This window comes from Ursus americanus, chromosome 27 (assembly GCF_024610735.1).
Source record: "Ursus americanus isolate L20-20 chromosome 27, mUrsAme1.1.p, whole genome shotgun sequence".
Lineage (NCBI taxonomy): Eukaryota > Metazoa > Chordata > Mammalia > Carnivora > Ursidae > Ursus > Ursus americanus.
In genome coordinates this window covers 34254753-34270471 of record NC_142153.1, presented here as the reverse complement: position 1 = coordinate 34270471, position 15719 = coordinate 34254753, and positions in this window count along the sequence as shown.

Genomic DNA, 15719 nt, shown 5'->3' with positions numbered 1-15719 from the left:
TTATTCAGGGGCGTGTGTGTGTGTGTGTGTGTGTGTGTGTGTGTGTGTGAAGAGTCTAGTAAATGTCCTCCAGATGGCACGACGGGTAGAGGGATTTGCTGCCTTTTTTTCTTAGCATTAAAGCCTTGGGTATCCCCGTGGCTATGCATGAGGAAGGTATCCCTGTGGCTATGTGTGAAGTTTAAAAGCTTTATTCTTGTTTTGTAAAAGTTTCTTTTAGCATAGCAACATTCAGAGATGAATCTAAAAGCAAAATAACTTTTAAGCTTGGAGTTCTGCTATGAAGATTACTTTCTTTGGTAAAAAGAATCCCAAATAGTGTCTGAAAACAGGTCTCCATGGACACACTTTATGATTTGAAAGACTTTTTTTTCTTTTTCTTAGAAAGGCTGTTTGGAAGCCTAAATAACTAACTTTAGCGAAAGAAAAAGAACTCACCAACTTTGCAAAGTAGGAAAAGTGTCTTACATTGCCTGCCTCCCATCTACAACTCAGCTGCCAGGATGAAAGAAATACCACCTCTGATCCAAACCACCCACCTAATTTTTCTAAACACCAATTTCTAGGCATACAGCAACAATAAACATTTCCAATGTATCAGTTCGTCATGTTAATTTGATACTTTCTGAGGCTTTCTCATCCTGTATTTATTCTGAATGCTTTTTTCTCCCTTACTAGATTAGACACCTTCTGTGTACCTTTCCAGATCCTCTTGGTCTATCTCACCTGCCTCTTATTTCAGCCAACTTTAGACAGTTTCTAAAATGCAACACATCTTGAATCATACCCCAAGCCATCCCTGTTGATATGAAAAATTCTAGACGCTCACTCTGTACCCATTCATGCACAACCCAGAGATGGAGGTGAGTTAACTTTGCATGGGGTAAACACTGATCAACGGAGAACGTGACCTAATAAGTAAATAATTGCCTCTTTCTCCATTCTCTACAAAGGACAATTTTATAATGTAGTTATGTGTTGCTTCTTTGATGGCCCCAAAGCAACGAGCAACTAGTTTCCCAAAGGGAAGGCCAGCTCAATGAGACATTATTATCAGGGCTCTCCTTTTCCCCCCTTTCTCTTCTACTGCCCTTGATCCCTTTCCCCAGAATGGCATCCCCACACACACACTCACCCCAATACTCTTTCTTACCTATGCATTTTTTTCAGCCTCTTATTTCTAAGGAATTAAACCAAATGTCACCATTGCATCTAAGAAGTCACTAAATATTTTAAGTTTTATTTATTAGATACATTGCACACCTGTCCTCCTGCCCTATTCCTGAGGACGCTATTGGTATCAGAACTTTGATTCAAGCCTCATCATTTCTGACAGTAGCCTCCCTGTTTTCCTTTTACACATTCTCCAGATTCTTGGCATTACTGTCAATGTTATCTTTCAAAACAAGCCAGCCCTGCCCAAATCCCTTTATCTACTTTACTGTGATTATCATCTTAGACAGTTAGCAAGATATGTAAAAGCCTTCATAAACCACTCACTGGCTACTTCTCTAGCCTAATTCTCCTGTGTCAGTGCTCTGTTTCTTAGCACCTCTATAATGTATTTGCAGGTAATAAAAACTTTTAGAAAAGCATGGGAAATTTCATAAATGACCCTTTATGCTATAATAAGGAATTAAGAATTAATCAGAAGACATGTACATACTGGCACCATTTGCTTATATTCTGTACCTTTGACCATATTACTCCTTGTCTACTACATTTGTCATCCTCAAAACATATTCAGTATTACTTGCTCTGAAAAAACAGCTTTGCTTACCTCGCTTGATAGTGGGTTTAACGACATTTCTGTACTATTCTGTACCCAATCCTCCATCTGTTGCATTACAAATCCTTTTATCTTCTTTCAGATATTTGTTGCATTGAATTGTGTGTGTTTGCCAGAAAAAAAAGAGAAAAACATTTATATTTTCTATTTTAGTGCATTGATCCACCATGTAACTTTTATAATTTACTCAAAGTTTGTAGCACAGGTTAATTCTACATCTCTCTAGATAATTCCTAAGGGATTCCTTTCTGCATTTGGTAGGTACTTGGATAAAATGACATTTATTTATTTACTTAATTATTCACTTATTTTGAAAAATTTTATTTATTTATTTGCGAGAGAGAGCACAAGTTGGGGGGAGGACCAAAGGGGGAGGGAGGAGGGACAAGCAGACTCCATGCTGAGTGCAGAGCCTGACATGAGGCTGGTTTCCAGGACCCTGAGATCATGACCTCAGCCAAAACCAAGAATCAGAGGTTTAACTGATTGAGCCACCTAGGTGCCCCAAAATGACATTTATGAAGATCCTCCTTGTACATTGTGCTGAAAAAAAAAAAAAAAAAAGACAATTAAGGAAGAATCCCTTATAGTTTTTTATATTAACACCTCCCTTTAGATTTTCTTTTTCTTTTCTTTTTTCTTTTTTTTTTTTTTTGATAAGGCGAGAGAGAGTGTGAGCAAGGGTGAGAAGGGGCAAAGGGAGAGGGAGAGGGAGAGAGAGAATCTTCAAGTAGACACCCCACTGAGCATGTAGCCCCATGACGGGCTTGATCTCATGTCCCTGAGATCTTGACCTGAACAGAAGAAATCAAAAGACACTTAACAGACTGAGCCACCCAGGAGCCCCTCCCTTTAGATTTTCTATGTAAGTAATGGTGAGAGGCCAATCGTATAAGAAACACTGAGAAAGAATAATGGAATGCACAAAAGTGATCATATCTGTAGTAGAAACTATAAATTATTAGTGTTTCAGATGAAAGATGTTTTGACTTTTATTGGTGTGTTTGGAAAGGCTTATGATTGAGGGGCAGGATGGGCTGATTTATAGATGTTGAAGAATTAATCCAAAAATCCAAAATAATATCTGACACATGACACACCTCTAATACTTAGTACACATGGGTATATAAAAGATCTATACAATGCTACAAGGGGCAGAGGAATTGAAATAGAATGGATCAATAAGTCAGTAGTGAGGGTAGCTCAGTGGGTTCTTAAGTACTTAACTATGATAAATCTATTTTAAAAATAAGATGAAATCAAATTTTAAATGGTGAACACTCATTTTATCTGTTATATCAAGATTTGATGTTTTCCTACTATAAATTATTCATTTTTTTCAGGTTTTGGGAAATGAAATATATAATAAAATTATTTAAAAACTCATAGCAAATTTATATTTTACTGATGATTTAATCACATTTCAAAATAAAACCCAAATCTATAATAAATTAATTTGAATCAATATATAATGATAAAATATTTTTGCATAAGCTAAAAATAAATCAGTGTTCTGGGGCACTGGGTGGCACAGCGGTTGGGTGTCTGCCTTCAGCTCAGGGCGTGATCCCGGCATTATGGGGTCGAGCCCCACATCAGGCTCCTCTGCCATGAGCCTGCTTCTTCCTCTCCCACTCCCCCTGCTTGTGTTCCCTCTCTCACTGGCTGTCTCTATCTCTGTCGAATAAATAAATAAAATCTTTAAAAAAAATTGAAAAACATAAATCAGTGTTCTATTCCAAACAATAAATAGTTAGTAATTAAAATTTGAAAGCAAAATACAATCTTCATGAAAGACATGGAACAAGATTTGAACAAATGAGAAAGTGCATGCAATCGTGTAAAAAAAAACATATAAATATACAAACTTAATGAAGTTACATTAAAAATGTCAATTTTGGGGGCACTGGGTGGCTCCGTCAGTTAAGCATCCGACTCTTGATTTCAGCTCAGGTCATGACCTCGGGGTCCTGAGATCAACCCTGTGTGGGGCTACATGTTCAGCAGGGAGTCTGCTTGAAGATTGTCTCTCTCTCCCTCTCTCTCCATGCCTCCCCCCTGCCCAGGCACACACACTCACTCTCTCTCTCTTAAAAAAAAAGTCATTTTTTTTGGAATTAACTAGTTTTTGAAGTTTATGTAAAAATAAATGGATAAGAATTGCCAAGACAATTATGAGAACAATGTGAATATAAAGATAAACACACTGCAGTGGACACTGATAGATGACTACACAACAATTGATCCCAAATCTCTTCTTCATTAATTAACTTCCACTCTCCAGATTTAAACAGTGGAGAATTTTGTAGCTACCACACTCTTGGAGTGGTCATGTGAACAGAATCTGCCCAGTGAGATAAAGATGAAGTAACTTTGAAGGTTTTAGCGAGACATATCCTATCTAATTAAAGACATGCCCACAAGTAATATTTGTAAAATTCTTACCTAAAAAACAATTTAAAACTGACCAAAAAATAGATTAAAAATAATGTCCAATAATTAAGCTCTCCCCTATTTCTTTTTTCTGCCCACTTCATTTTGCGCCTAATAAAAAAATTCAGTGTATCAAAGCTAATGAAGTAGAATGATACAAGTCAGCAACTTGAATAGCATTGCTGGATCCACAAATCATTTTTCAGTTCATGAATCAGGCTTAAGAACAAATTTACATATGTTTTTAGCCCCTGTTATCTGAGTTTTCTGTTACTCTATTAATTTAACAAATATTTATGGAGTTTCAATTAAAAGGATAGGAGCATTTTATGTGAAGCTGTAATGATACTTAACAAGAGTAGGAAAAAATATTGCTGACTTCACAGAGCTAAACCTGTTGCAGGAAGAAAAAACTATCACAATAATAAGGGATAAGGACCCACTTCTGCCAAGATAGCATAACTGAAATTGAATTTGCCATTCTGTCTGAAACACTTAAAAACCACAAAATATATGAAACTATGGCTTTTTTAGGCATTGGACAGGGCATGACAGTGATCCCTGAGATAGGAAGGAAACACGATAAATGAAAATACATATTTACAAGACTTATACATGAATGAATGTTCACAACAGCTATATTATAAAAGTCAAAGACTGGAAAGAAAACAAATTTCTCCATCAGCTGGATAGATAAAGAATTTGTGGTATATCCAAAAAATGCAATGCTAGTTAGCATTAAAAATGAATTAATTATTTATGTACTCCACAGCCTAGATGAATCTGAGAATGATTATACCGAAGAAGTGAGACCAAAACCAGCATTACTGACATACTGTATAATCCCATTCACATACAGTTGTAGGAAACTAATCAACAATGACAGAAAGTAGATTAATGGCCTTGAGAGTGGGAAAAAGAAGGATAACAGAATGACTTGAGGAACACTTTGGTAGTGATAGATATGGTCATTATCTCAAATGTGGTGTTAGTATCATCCATATATATTTATCATTTTTTCAATATTTTCAAATTGCTTATTTTAGATATTGCAATTTATTCTACTTCAATTATACCTTAATAAAGCTATAGAAAATACCATCAAGTCCCAAATGTCCACAAGTTCCTCAGAAGATAGTATCTTGCTCTGTATATCCAATGCCTAACTGCCTTCAGGAGCCTCGAATTCTATTTACAAAATACTTTCAAATAATAATAGCTAGAAGTTTTCCTTTAACAATGTGCCAAATAGGGTGTAGGGCTCTGAATACATCACCCTTGCCTGAACACTCCACAGTTTAGAGCAGAGTTTCTTAATCCAACTTCATATAGGTTTGATTGTATATATAGAAAGAGAATATATTTTTATATATTTATGTATAAATTACATAAGTATAAATGTATTCATGCAGTACATGCATATATATGTATAGATCTATACATATATATTATATGTATTATATATATATGTGTATATATATACATATTATTACGTATTATAAAATACGTATTATATTATATTATTATTATTATATTATATTATTATATTATTATATAAATTTTTTTATTATACGTATTATAAAAATAATACAAATTAATAATTATAACTGAATTGGAAATCAAAAAATAATTAAATACATAATGAATTACATATTAAAGTATAGACATTAATAAATCATTAAAAGCGAAAGTGATTGAGTGCATAGCAAAATGATGTAGAAATGACGAACACAACGAAAATTTAATTGATTTTTTTTTGAGGTCTACATTTTTAACAAAACAGTCACTGTTTACACAATTTATTCAAACCCTTATTGGCTTCCAAGCATTTAATTTTCTGGTCCAATTATGCTGGTAAAAACATGTAAATCTTGAAACAAAAAAACATGCAAACATTTCTGGCATTAATGGCATTTTCTGGATAATATATATACAGAACAACTCCTTTTAATTTGAATTTTTTTTCAAGAGTGACATATAACTCTGAGGAAAAAATATTTATAAAACATGCAATTAAATTCACTTTAAAAACTCACCATGTAAGTCTCCAAATTTGATATTTGTGTTTAACTTCATTTTTTATGTTTGTCATACTGTTCTGTCTTAGTTCATTACCATAGAATAAATGAAATTTTAAAGGAACATATTTATTTTGGTTTCCCAGAACAAGCCAAATGCAATCTGCCAATTTGTTTTGTAAATAGGGCACACTCGCATCTTGAACGTATTCCATATTCATGTTCCTTTCAAGACATTTTACAGATGGTGAACTACCTACATACAGACAGTAAGAAAAATTTAGAGCTTTTTTTTTTTTTAATAGGATACCATTACTATACTTCTGTATTGATCCCGTGCATATTTATGAGCCTCTGAATATGTGCAAGAGGGACACGTGCCATTTCTTTTCCTACAAATTGGGTTTTCATTCCTCTGAATGCATAAAGCCATGTGTTGGCTACATTTGTATGTCTGACCAAAGCAGTCATATGTTTTCATGTGATTTATTTTTCTGGGTCTTCCAAAAGGCGGTTATGTAGCGTTGTCTCTCATTCTAATTTGTATAAAATAAATAGTATTTAATCTAATGACAATGTGGATAATATTTACAAATAAATGCATGTTAAACGTTTTCCCAAGTATCAGTTAAGAACATGTAACAAGGAAGGTATAGTAGAAAAGTTTTATAGAAATATGGTATTTGCTATCATAATAGTTGTTGAAATTTAAAATATCCTCACTGCATTATGTCTGTCATTTGGCTTAAATGAAATTGGTATCAACACCAGAAATATGTCTACCATCTCTGATAACTTACATCAAATCTTCTCATTTAAGAAATTGAAAGAAGATATTAAACACAAATTGATCCTTTTTATCTATTCTATTAGCATTATTTGTATTTACACTATCTGTATCTTGCAAACAGTAATTTTTACTGTTTTATTTTTATCATTAGAATTGAACTCTACTGGGAATGATATTTAAAGAAAGTATTGCCTTGCAATGGGTTTCTTCCATCAGAATGAATGTAAGGTCCAGTTGATTTCCTGGCCAGATTACTCCCATATAAACAGTGGAAACATAATGGATGGAACTACCGTACCTTCCCACTTACAGTCATGGTCCATTTGTCAATCATTAGCATCAGCAATTTTTACAAATGCCTTTGATAGTCTGCATACATATGTAAATGACAGAGAAAGGAAAGGGAAATGCATTTTATTTATTATAGTGCTGTAAGTGAGTTCTCAGGAGGGCCCAGACAGTGTACTGATTTATTACACTGACCTGCCCAGATGTTTGATTAGTCTGAATAAATATGCCTGCTACTATTGCATTAGGTGGAAACAACCTTAGCATGTAGGTGTATTTGGACATGACATAGTTCATGAGAAATATGTTATATAAGTGAAATGGAAAGGCATCTTTCGTCTTAACTTTTAAATTAACCAGGACTACTTTCACTTAATATAATTTAAAATATTCTAAAATTATTACAATGCTTTTATCACACCATTTTTAATTGGAAAGTAAAATATACTAAGCCACTACAGCAAATAGGCAAATATACAAGTTATAAGATGAGCACAAAGTGCAACATAAATACTTCAGTCACAAGTTGTGGCAGAAGAATATCAAGATAGTAGCATATTTTTGACTCTTCTCACATCTCCTAAAAAAAAAAAAAAAAGGACAGAAAATCTAGAATATCAAAACATAAGCTCCCAGAGACAACATCATTCAAAGACTAGGTGAGAAGGAATGCACACAAGGCTCTGAATAGGATGGGAATGAGGAGGGTCAAAACCACACCGAGGTGAGGTAGAAGAGAGGACCCCCAGGTGCGAGCAGGTGTGCAGAAATAATGGAGGGAAGAGAATAGGGAGTTGTAAAATCCAGCAAGTTAAGAGGCCTCTGCAAGTATTCTTCAAAACGAGAGGATCTCACTCTGCACAGAATTCTCAGCAGAGATCTCATAGAAATTGATGAAACTGGAAGAGGCTCTACAGTCTTCAATTTGTGAGTTAATATAAAACAAACAAACTAAAGCTCTCAAAGGGGTTTTTGAAAAGATCAGCAGGTTGTGGGAAACTCAAGGACCTCAGAAATACCAAAAGAAAAAAACATTCATTTGGAAAGAGAGAATAAACTTTTAGGGAGCGGAGGTCTATAACTGCCAGTGGTCTGTCTACATTTATTTAGAGTAGGAACACTTGGAGTAAAGATGAACTGATCTTTAGCTGGTGGGGGGGGCATCCAGAGAGAGATTTCGGAATTGTCAAAGTACCTACACAGAGGAAAAATATTCTTAAGTGTTTTATTCAGAATGACAACTAGGTCACACAAAGTGCTCTGATTTATATCAGACAATCCAAGATACAGGAAATTCTCCTCCTGAGAAAACTTAAAAATCTGTCTTCTAAATAAAAAGTCTGTTTTTGTGTTTTTGTGCTAAGATAATTACTTATAATTTTGCTTGGCCAGTACTTATTCACATTTCTATGAAAATGGTATGCTTTGGATGTAGTAGATTACATTACTGATCAAACTTCTCTGGTCATTGGAGTGTTTGTACTTTTCATTGTTTGACTCCATAAAATTCATGGGGATAAGAGTGTAGTCAGGTGATCCAGGGTTTGGTGTTTTTATTTTGTTCATTTTATTTTATTGCTCTTTTTATTTAAATTCCAGTTAGTAAACATATGGTGTAATGTTAGTTTCAGGTCTACAATTTAGTTATTCAGCATTTCCATACAACACCTGGTGCTCGTCCAAAGTGCCCTCCTTAACCCACATCACCTATTTAACCCATCCCCTGCCCACCTCCCCTCCAGTAACCATCAGTTTGTTCTCTATAGTTAATAATCTGTTTTTTGGTTTGCCTCTTTCTCTTTTTTTCCCTTTGCTCATTTGTTTTGTTCTTAAGTTCCATGTATAAGTTAAATCATGTGGTGTTTTTCCTCTGACTGACTTATTTCACTTAGCATAACGCTCTGTAGCTCTATCCATGTCATTGCAAACAGCAGATTTCATTCTTTTTATGGCTCAGTGATATTCCATTATATTTATATACCACATCTTCTTTATCCATCATCAATTGATGGACACTTCCATAACTTGGCTATTATATATAATGCTGCTATAAACATCAGGGTGCATGTATCCCTCTGAATTAGTATTTTTGTGTTCTTTGGGTAAATCTTGTAGTGTAATTGCTGGATTATAGGGTAGCTCTACTTTTAACTTTTTGAAGAAACTCCATACTGTTTTCCAGAGTGGCTGCACCAGTTTGCATTCCCACCAACAGATCAAGATGGTTCCCCTTTCTCCACAACCTCACCAGTGCCTATTGTTTCTTGTGTTGTTGATTTTAGTCATTCTGACAGATGTGAGCTGATATCTAATTGTAGTTTTGATTTGCATTTCCCTGATAATGAGTGATGTTGAGTATCTTTTCATGTGTCTGTTGGCCATTTGGATGTCCTCTTTGGAAAAATATCTATTCATGTCCTCTGCCCATTTTTTACTTGGAGTATTCATTTTTGGGGGGTGTTGAGTTGTATAAGTTCTTTAAAGATTTTGGTTACTAACCCTTTATCAGATATGTCATTTGCTAATGTCTTCTTCCATTCCATAGGTTGCATTTTAGTTTTGTTGATTGCTTCCTTTGCTGTGTGGAAGCCTTTTATTTTGATGAAGTCCTAACAGTTTATTTTTGCTTTTGTTTCCCTTGTCCCCGGAGACTATCTAGGAAAAAGTTATAATGGCTGATGTCAAACAACTGCCTGTATTCTCTTCTAGGATTTTAATGGTTTAGGTCTTTAATCCATTTTGAATTTATTTTTCTATATGCTATAAGAAAGTGGTCGTTTCTGTATTTTGCGTGTTGCTGTCCAGTTTCCCAACACCATTTGTTGAAGAGACTATCTTTTTCCGACTGGATATTGTTTCCTGCTTTGTCAAAGACTAATTAACCATATAATTGTGGGCTCATTTCTGAGTTTTCTTTTTTGTTCTATTATTTATGTGTCTATTTCTGTGCCAGTACCATACTGTTTTGATTACTACAGCTTCATAATATAACTTAAAGTCCAGAATTGTGATGCCTCCAGCTTGGCTTTTTTTTTCTTTTTTTTCCAAGGTTGTTTTGGCTATTTGGGGTCTTTTGTGATTCCATACAAATTTTGGGAGTATTTATTCTAGCTCTGTGAAAAACGCTATTGGTATTTTGATAGGGATAGCATTAAATGTGTGGATTACTTTGGGTAGCATTGACATTTTCAAAATATTTGTTCTTCTGATCCATGAGCATGGAATGTCTTTCCATTTCTTTGTGTCCTCTTCAATTTCTTTCATCAGTATTTTATAGTTTTCAGAGCACAGGTCTTTCACCTCTATGGTTCGGTTTATTCCTAGGTGTCTTATGGGTTTTGTGACAATTACACTTGGGTTTGATTCTTTAATTTCTTTTTCTGCTTCATTTTTAGTGTATAGAAATACAGTGGATTTCTGTATGTTGATTTTGTGTCCTGTATGTTGAATTCACGTATCAGTTCTAGCAATTTTATGTTGGAGTTTTTGGGTTTTTTACCGAAAGTATCATGTCATCTGCAAATACTGAAACTTTTACTTACTTCTTCCTTGCTAATTTGAATAACTTTTATTTCTTTTTGTTTTCTGATTGTTGTGGCTGGGACTTCCCACACTGTGTTAAATAACAGTGGTGAGAGTGGACAGCACTGTGTTGTTCCTGACTGTAGGGGAAAAGCTGTCAGTTTTTCCCCACTGAGGATGATATTATCTGTGGGTTTCTCAAATATGGTCTTTATGATGTTGAGTTATGTTCCCTCTAACCCTACTTTGTTGAGAGTTTATACCAACAATGGATGCTGTACTTTCACAAATGCTTTTTCTGCATCTATTGAAATGATCATATGGTTCTTATCCTTTATTTTACTTATGTGGTATATCACACTGATTGATTTGCAAGTATTGAACCATCCTTGCAGCCCAGGAATAAATCCCACTTGATTTTGGTGAATGATTCTCTCTTTTTTAGTGGAACCTTATCTGGTTTTGGTATCAGGGTAACTCTGGCCTCACAGAATGAATTTGGAAGTTTTCCTTCCTTTTCTATTTTTGGAATAGTTTAAGAGGAATAGGTATTAACTTTTCTTTAAACATTTGGTAGAAGTCACCTGTGAAGCCATCTGGTGCTGGATTTCTGTTTGTTGGGAGTTTTTTGATTCCTAATGACTTTCTATTTCTTCCTGTTTCAGTTTTGGTAGTTTATCTGTTTCTAGGAATTTATCCATTTCTTCTAGATGTCCAATTTGTTGACATAGAGTTTTTCATAATATTCTCATATAATTGTATTTCTGAGGTGTTGTTTGTGATGTTTTCTCTCTCATTTGTGATTTTATGTATTTGGGTTCTTTCTCTTTTCTTTTTGATAAATCTAGGTAGGGGTTTATAAATTTTATTAATTTTTTTCAAAGAACCGTCTCCTGGTGTCATTGATCTGTTCTATTGGTTTTTGTTGTTGCTGTTGTTTGTTTTTAGTTTCTCTATAATTTATTTCTGCTCTGATCTTTACCATTTCCTTCCTTCTGCTGGATTTGGGCTTTGCTTTTCTTTTTCTAGCTCCTTTAGGTGTAAGATTAGGTTGTTTATTTGAGATTTTTCTTGCTTCTTAAGATAAGCCTGTATTGCTATATACTTGCCTCTTAGAACTGCTTTTGCTGCAATCCAAAGGTTTTGGACTGTTGTGTTTTCATTTTCATTTGTTTCCATGTATTTTTTTTTTTTTAATTTCTTCTTTGATTTCCTGGTTGACTCATTCATTGTTTAGTAGCATGTTGTTTAACCTCCAGTATTTGTGGTCTTCCCAAATTTTGTCTTGTGGTTGACGTGAAGTTTCATAGCATTGTGGTCAGAAAATATGCATGGTATGATTTCAATCTGTTTATATTTTTTGCAGCCTGATTTATGACTTAGTATGTGATCTGTTCTGGAGAATGTCCCATGTGCATTTGAAACGAATGTGTGTTCTGTGATGGAATGTTCTGAATATATCTGTTAAGTCCATCTGGTTCACTGTGTCATTCAAAGCCATTGTTTCCTTGTTGGTTCTCTGTTTAGATGATCTGTCGATTGATGTAAGTAGGGTGTTAAAGTCCCCTACTATTATTATATTATTATCAATGAGTAATGAGTTCCTTTATTTCATATATATATATATATATATATATATATATATATATATATATGGGAGCTCCCAAGTTGGGTACATAAATATTTATAACTCTTAGATCTTTTTTGGGGTAGTCCCCTTTATTACGAGATTATCCAGTTTCAAGGAGTGAGAGAATAAAACCCTCAGGATACTTTCCCACATGGAAATAATCATCAGAATTCAAAGACCTGCAAAGTTTCTCTTTGAGAAAAAGTACCTTGGAAGTTTGAAAATAAGAAATTGTACCTATCTAATGAATCTTCAAGAAATTTAAAGATGATATTTCTCATATTTGGATTTCTAAGTGGAGCTGTTATCATGAATCAAACTCAACATTAGTAAGTGGTCCTGGGTCAAATTTTATTATTTTTAATTTCAATATATGTTTGAACAATCACACCATAGTTTTAGATATTACTACCAGCAGAGTATATGATCACTCTCTAGAAAATCTGACAGAATTATCTTATCCACAAAACTAGCCAAGTGGCTAGACAAATATTACACAGGGTGTTTTACTGTGGCTTTTAGTTTTGATAGCACAGGTTCAGTAAAAAATCGGTTCACCTTGCTACAGAGATGAAATGGAACAAATCAAACCTATAACCATGACAATGTTGAAACATCACATTCAAAGGTGAATTTCATTTAGTTGAGTATGACAAGTCCATTATTGTACAGAATCAAATGGTGTTATAGTCAGTTTGGGATGCTATAACAGAGCACCACAGACTGCATGGTTTAAACAACAGACACTTATTTCTCACAGTTCTAGAAGCTGGGAAGTCTAAGAGCAAGGTCCCAGTAGATTCCCAACTGCTGAAAACCCTATTTCTGGCTTATAGATGGCCACTTTCTCGTTATGTCCTTACATGTTTGTTTGTTTGTTTTTTCTTTTTGTTTTCTTTTGTGTGTGTGCATACGTGCTAAAAAAGGGAAGAGAAGCAGCTCCGGTCTTTCTTCCTCTTCTTATAAAGACACTAATCTGCTCTACCTTCATAACTTCCTCTAAACCTAATTATCTTCCATAGGCCTCACCTCCTAATACCATCACATTGGGGATTATAGCTTCAAAATATGAATTTCAAGGGACCAAATATTAATTTCAAAACAAATCATGTCCTCCCAAGGTCATGTGTACCTGAAATATAAAAATGCAGCCTTATTTGGGGGTGCCTGGGTAGCGCAGTTGGTTAAGTGTCCAACTCTTGGTTTTGGCTCAGTTTGTCATCTCAGGGTCATGTAATTGAGCCCTGTGTCAGGCTCCCTGCTTAGTGCAAAGTCTGCTTGAGATTCTCTCTCCATCTACCTCTGCCCATCCCCAACCTCTCTCACAAACAAATATTTTTAAAAAAATGTGACCTTATTTGGAAACAGGATCTTTGTAGATATAATCGCATTAAGATGAGGGCATACTAGGGGCATCTAGGTGGCTCAGTAAGTTAAGTGTCTGTTTCAGCTCAGGTTGTGATCCCAGGGTCCTGGAATCGAGTTCTGCATTGGGCTCCCTGCTCAGCGGGGACCCTGCTTCTCCCTCTACCTCCACTGCTCCCCCTGCTTGTGTTCTCTCTCTGTCTTTCAAATAAATAAATAAAATCTTTAAAAAAAATTTTTTTTAATTTAAAAAAGATGAGGGCATACTAGATTAGTGTGAACCCTAATCCAATACTAGTGACCTTTCAAGAAGAGGGAAATTTGGACACAGGGACAGGCACAGAGGGAAGATGGTGTGAAGACACATGGATACACACCAGGTAGAAGATCATGTGACAATGGAGGCAGAGATGGGACTAAGGAACACCAAGGATTACAGGCAATCACTAGAACATTGATGAAACAAGAAAGAATTCTTCTGTAGAGGCTTCAAAGCAAAAATGCATACATCTTGATTTCAGAATTCTAGCTTCTGTAACTGTGAGAGAACAAATTTTGGTTAGTCACCCATTTTGTGGAACTTTGTAATGGCAACCCTATGAAACAATAAAATGACTAAGGAAAAAAGACTGCACTTCACAAGTGAGAAAAAAAAATGCCAACACAATCTAGAAGGAACTTGACCTAGCCTTGTTCTAACTCTGTAGCTTTTAAATTTTCAGCCTCATGATGGTAGGAGATATTGACTTTTAGAAAATCAAGAACACCTATAATTTGTATAACCTCACAAAAAGAAGATTATCTCCATTTCTTTTAGGATTGCAGGTGACAAAGAGGCCCTTGAACAATAGCTTCTGATTTAGGAGTAGACTCGATAACAAGGCCAGGGACAAGAGGAGCCATTAAAATGTGGCCACAGACATTATACAAAATATCCAGAGAGCAGTTAACTGGCTCTTTGTAGTCTATAGTCACTTCCTAAATGGCCCTATATCTGTTGACCACATTCAAAAATTTGTCTTTGTTAATTAATGCTTCTTTTGCAATGATATGAGTAAAACTGGACAGAAAGAAAAGGTCCAAAGTATCTGAAATAGCTGCTATTGAAACAGAGTCACCATGGGACATTTTAAACATAAGATATTTAGTTTTCAGAGTTACAGTCTGCTAAATTGAAGTACAAAGTTAGAGTACAAAAGAAAAAGAAAAAGAAAAAGAATGTCTTCATCTTGCTATGAGAAAATGGAATGAAAAGAAAAAAATGCAAGACACTAGGAAATGCTAAATGCATCCTATTAACCTTCTTAAATGCTCTAGGCATTCACAGAATCAGAAATAGATTAATCAATTAAAAATGCTTTTTGTGTAAAAATATTCTCTTTTTATCCCAATTGGCCAACCTTCAACATACACACAGATACACACACATGTGCCACAACATACACAGAAATAGCATTTGAAAATTTACAATTTATTTTTTTTTTAAGATTTTATTTATTTATTTAATAGAGAGAGACACAGCAAGAGAGGGAACACAAGCCTGGGGAGCAGCAGGCAGAGGGAGAAGAGGGCTCCCCACTGAGCAGGAAGCCAGATACAGGGCTTGATCCCTGGACCCTGGGATCATGACCTCAGCCAAAGGCAGACGCTTAATAGAATGAGACACACAGGTGCCCCTGCAATTTATTTTGCAGTGGATTTGATTGATTATTGCAGTTATTATTGGAGTTTATTCTGGCTGAAACATTAAAAAGGACTCATCTGTGGTGTTCTTTAGGACCTATTTGAGTGAGTTTTAGTTTTAGTAAATTTCCATGATTTAGCCATTTCCATAAGAGAAAATATTGAAAGCAAGATGTCTGAGCTTTACTAGTTAAGATCAGT